The sequence below is a fragment of the Macaca fascicularis genome, chromosome 3, assembly GCF_037993035.2.
Source record: "Macaca fascicularis isolate 582-1 chromosome 3, T2T-MFA8v1.1".
Classification (NCBI taxonomy): Eukaryota; Metazoa; Chordata; class Mammalia; order Primates; family Cercopithecidae; genus Macaca; species Macaca fascicularis.
Genome location: NC_088377.1, coordinates 82,398,613 through 82,404,656, shown reverse-complemented (window position 1 = coordinate 82,404,656; position 6,044 = coordinate 82,398,613).

The window sequence follows — 6,044 nt, the reverse complement described above, 5'->3', positions numbered from 1 at the left end:
TAATTGTTTTGATATAATTATCCTTGACTATAATGATCAATAATGAGGGTGATGCCACTCCAAGTTTGAACAGGCAGTGGCTGGACAGATGTCCTCACAGAAGTATTTTTTTATGTATGGTTGCAATACCCTTTGTTCAAGGTTGCAGTTTTATAGAGTCTTTTGTGATAGCTTTTGCTATTCTGTGCAATTCCAACTATATGGCATGCTGGGGATGGTAAAACTATGGCTACAGTAAAACTATCACTGATAGACGGGGATTGGGGAGGAAGAATGAATAGACAGAGCACAGAGGGAATTTTAGGCCAGCTAAACTACTCTCTGTATAATGCTACAATGGTGGAGACACATCATTATAAATTTGTGCAGACCCATAGAATCTATAACACCAAGAGTAAGCCTTAATATAAACTATGAACTTTGGGTGATAATGGTGTCTCAATGTGGGTTCCTCAATTGTAACAAATGTATCACTGCTGTTCCAGGTGTTGACTTTCTAGTAGTTAATTACAACCACCTCAGCTAAATCTCCCCACACATCATTTAAAAATTGAGCAGATCAAATAACCAAATTGAGTAGATGTACCAATCTTTATACATCTATGATATAAAGACAACCACCAATGGCCCATTTCTTCAGCACAATTAAAAAAGAAAGGACACCATAAGCTTAAAATGACCTGTAAATAGACAAACATAAACTTCCAGCAGAGTCATTTCTACAGCTCCCACCACACACTTTACTGAAGATGAGGGAGGATCCAGAAAGACTCCAGAAAGAGAAGACAAGGTGCAGGTAAAACTAGCTGCAGAAGGAAAAGTCCCGATTATGTGGGAACGTAGTAAAAATGCCTGGTGAAGGGGAAATCGAAGTGGAGAAAACGGAAGATTCTATCAACAGTAAGCCAAAAAAAACGGAAGGACACAAAATTCCTTCCCTGTATGTATGAAAACAGCCACTCAAGAAAAAAATCTTTACATCTCACTACTGATAGAAGATGGCACAATTGAATCGTATAAATCATCCCAGTAGCCAACTCTATTCACAAAGTAAAATATACTAGAAGTCTTTCTCTATTAAGAGTACAATAAGACAAAGACAAAAACTGAGAATAAAAATATTTTGGCTGATAAATATTTTCTCCAAAAAGTTAACAATGAAACACAAGATACCTCTATTACAACACTTCTCAAGCAAGCATTTACAGATTTTAAAAATGTGCACACAACAACAAACATACACTCTGGCTTGGAAGTTTAAAAACTAAGAACAGAAATTAATTCCATCCTGTAAAAAAAAAGAACAAATGAGAGTTTATTTAATTTCAAGAAGAAAAAGAATCAAAAGAAAAATTCTATTGGAAATAAGGACTATAAGATGCCCCAAGGAGAACAGATTAAAATAAAAATGTAATGTGGGTCATTGAAGAAAAGAAAGAAAAGAACAAAGGGATTGAAAATGAGATGAAATAGAAAGGATTAGAGGGAAATTTATTGAAATGGAAGACAATGAAAGAAGATTAAACATATGTATAATTGGATTCTCTGAAGAAGGAAAAAGCTATAAACAGTGGAACAGAACTAATATTTATAACTGCAACTCTAGAAAATATTTCAGAAATAATACTTGAATCTACATATTGGAAAGATCCACAATGTACCAGGGAAACTTATCTGTAACAATGTCAAGACATATTCTAATAAAATTATAAGATTTTATTGGAAATAAAATATTCCCAGATCCTCTAAACTAAAAGATCTAATAATTTACAAGGTCAAGCAAAATTATCTGGCATAAGATTTCTCAAAAGCAATATGCAAGGCAACATTAAAGCAGCATTTTCAAGAAACTCAATGAAAGAATATATGAACCAAACCAAACTGTCCCTCAAGTATCAAGGCTACAGAAGAATGGTTTCAAACATGTAAGAATGAGCCTTTACTGAAGCACCAGCTAGAGGATGAGATTCACTCAGCTAAAAATGACTGAAGAAAATTCAGCAAAAGGACTACTGATGAGCACTTAATATAGTTAATTATGGACCTAAAACTAAAAGTGGGGAAAACATGAGAGAGTAATATATAAATGTTCTATATTCTGACAAACTAGAAATAACATAACTAAAAATTTAGAAAAGGAAAAAAATCTAAAATAAACCCTTTGGTGGATAGATCATGCACAGTACTCAAAGAATACCATTAGAAACTGACAAAACAAATTGTAAAAAATTAAATAAGAAAACAGAAATAAGGGCACTAAGAAAGACGTAAGTTAAAAAAAATTACAGAAAGAAAGAAAAATAGTAAATATAATACTCATAGTAATTACAATAATGTGACTGAATTAAGACTACACCTGCAAGTCATATCAATAAATGTAAATGAGCTTAACTCATCTGTTAAAAGATCTTCATTTTGGTTTACAAAGCAAGACACAAATGTCATATGCTGGAGACATGAGACACATCTGAAACAAAGGATTCAGAAAGGCTAAAAATGAAATGATGAGAAAAGGCATACCAGGAAAACTGAAATAATAGAAAACACAGGTAGCAATATTTATGTCATACAAAGTGAAATTCAAGCAATAAACGTTACATGAGACAAAGAACTTTTTAATACTAAAAGCCAAAAGTCACAGGAAAGACAGTACAGTTATGAATATCTAAGTATCAAGTATAACAGAGACCACTTTTACGAGGCAGGAACTACAGGAAATGCAAGGAGTCGACTACTAATAGGATACTTGAACACATCACTCTCAGTGCAATTCAGATCAACCAGAAAAAGATAAGAAAGGTTATAGAAGGCCTAAGCAGTGTAATCAATATGATAGGTCTTATGGATATATATCAAAAGTTAAGATGTGATAATAGAATGTATACCTTCAAATGCATGCACAGAATATTCACATAAATAGTTGTTATAGTGGGACACAATAATGCAGAAATGTGCAAATACTACTCTGACCACAGCTCAATAAATCTGGAAATTAATCACAAAATCAATAAACTTTAAAAATTCCCACCAGGAAATTTTTGAAAACTTGCACAACTTGTATTTAATGCCCTTGATGAAAGAGAAAGTACTAACCTAAATTACAAAATTTCTAAAAATAAATATAATAAAAATACTCCTAGTGTGGACCTATGAGAACTAGACCCAACACATTTATACAGAACACTACACCCAACTAAAGCAGAATGCAAAATCTTCTCAAGTGTACATGGAATATTCTTCAGGACAGAGCATATTTTAGGCAATAAAATACGCCTCAATAAAGCTAGTAAGATGGACATCATACGAAGTATCTTCTCCAGCCACAATGGACTGACACCAGAAATTAATAACAGGAAAACTGGAAATTTCACAAATATGTGGAACTTAAACAACACATATGTAAGTGACCAGTTGGTCAAAGAAGACATCACGGGGAAATTCGAAAATAGTTTGAGATGAGTGAAACAAAAGCACAATATGCAAAAATTTATGGGGGCCACCCTCAGTGGCTCACACCTTAATCCCAGCATTTTGGGAAGCCGAAGTGTGTGGATCACCTGAGATCAGGAGTTCAAGGTGAGCCTGGCCAACATGGTAAAATCCCTACTAAGAATACAAAAATCAGCTGGGCACAGCAGTGCATGCCTGTGATACCAACTACTGGGGAGGCTGAGGCAAGAGAATCGCTTGAACCCAGGAGGTGGAGGTTGCAGTGAGCCGAGATCACGCCGCTGTACTCCAACCTGGGTGATAGAATGAGACTCTGTCTCAAAAAAACAGAAAACAAAAAACAAAAAACAAAAAACAAAAAAACCACTTATGGGATGCAGTGAAAGCAATGGTCAGAAATTATAAATTTAGAAAATTTAGAAATTTTCATTATAAATTTAGTAATTTATAATTCCTGACCACTGTTTTCACTGCATCCCATAAGTCTTTTTAAAAATTTTTACATGTTGTACTTTTTTAATGTAAACAAATACATGAAAAAAGAATAAAGATCTCGAATCAGTAACCTACCATTACATTTTGAGGAACTATAAGAAGAATAAGCTGAACCCAAAGCTAGCAGAAGGAAGGGAATGATCAAGATTAAAGCAAAAGTCAACAAAATAGAGAATAGGAAAAAATACAGACTCAATGAAACCAAAGTTGGTTCTGTGAATAGATTAACAAAGCTGACAAACTGTTAGCTAGAATGACAAATGACAAAGAAAAAAAGAGAGAAAACTCATACTACCAAAAAAAGAAAAGAAAGTAAGGACATTGCTACCAACATTAAAGAAATTAAAAAGGATTATAACACTACGAACAACTGTACTCCAATAGAATTAGATAACCAAGATGAATGGCCAAATTCTTAGAACACTCATATTACAAAAACTGACTCAAGAAGAAATAAGAAAATATGAACAGATCTATAAAAATTAAAGATACTGACCCAGTAATCAAAAACCTCCCAATAAAGGAAGTAGCCTTCACTAGTTACCAGTTATTAACAACAACCTTTCTCCAGCTCTTCTAAAAATCGAAAAGGAAGGAGTACTTCCTAACTCATGAGGCCAGCGTTACCGTGATCCCAAAGTCAGACAAAGGACATTGCAAAAAAAAATTACTAACCAATATTCCTTATGAATATAGATGCAAAAATCTTTAACAAACAGTATTCAAACTGAATCCACTAGCATATTAAAAGAATTATATGTCATGACCAAGTGGGATGTATCCTAACAATGCAAGGCTGGCTAAATTAATCAACCACATTGAGGGAATGAAAGGCAAAAAAAAAACCCATAATCATCTAAATTCATCCAGAAATGTATGTATAGCATACATCCACAATATATCCAATATCATGGTAAACACTGAACATACCAGGAATTGAAGGGCACTTCCTTAACCTGATAAAGGACATTTATGAAAAACCCGCAGCTAATATCAAAATTAATGATGAAAGGCTGAAAGCTTTCCTTCTAAGATCAAGAATCAGATAAAAATGCCTGATTTTGGCCGGGTGCTGTGGCTCACGCCTGTAATCCTAGCACTTTGGGAGGCCGAGGCGAGTGGATTGCCTGAGCTCAGGAGTTTGAAACCAGCCTGGGCAACATGGCGAAACCCCATCTCTACTAAAAATATAAAAAAATTAGCCAGGCGTGGTGGCTGGGCGCCTGTAGTCCCAGACTTGGGAGGCTGAGGCAGGAGAATTGCTTGAACCCGGGAGGTGGAGGTTGCAGTAAGACGAGATCACGCCACTGTACTCCAGCCTGGGGACAGAGCGAGACTGCATCTCAAAAAAAACAAAAAACAAAAAACAAAAAAAACTCCGGCTTTTGTCACTCCTATTTCAACAATGCACTGCAATTAGGGAAGGAAAAAAGAGGCATACCAACTGGAAATAAATAAGTAGAATTATCTCTATTTCCAAATGGTTCTACAGTTTGAGTATTGGTGTCTCCCTACTCCAAATTCCCAATTAAGATAGTATTTAGAGGTGGGGACTTTAGGAAGTCATCAGGTCATAAGGGCAGAGTCCTCATAAATGAGATCAGTGCCCTTATAGAAGAGGCTTGAGAGAACCTGTTTGCCGCTTCTGCCATTTGAAGATGAAGCAAGAAGCCACCATATTTGAAGCAGACAGTGACTCCTTACCAGGCACTGAATCTGCTGGCCCCTTGATCTTGGACTTCCCAACTTCCAGAACAGTGAGCAATACATTTCTGTTGTTTATTAATTAAGAAGTTGAAGATTTTTTTATAGCAGTAGGAACAAACTGAGACAGATGGAATGATCTTATACAGTGCAGTATACAGAAAATCCTAAAGAATACACACACACACACACACACACACACACACACACACACACCCCTATTATATGGCCTATGGCCAATAAATGAATTCAGCAAAGTTGCAGAATACAAAATCAATGCGCAAAAATCAGTTGCATTTCTATACTCCAACAATGCACAATCTGAAAAGCAAATTAAGAAAACATTTCCATTTATAATAGTATCAAAAAGAATAAAATACTTAGAAATAAATTTA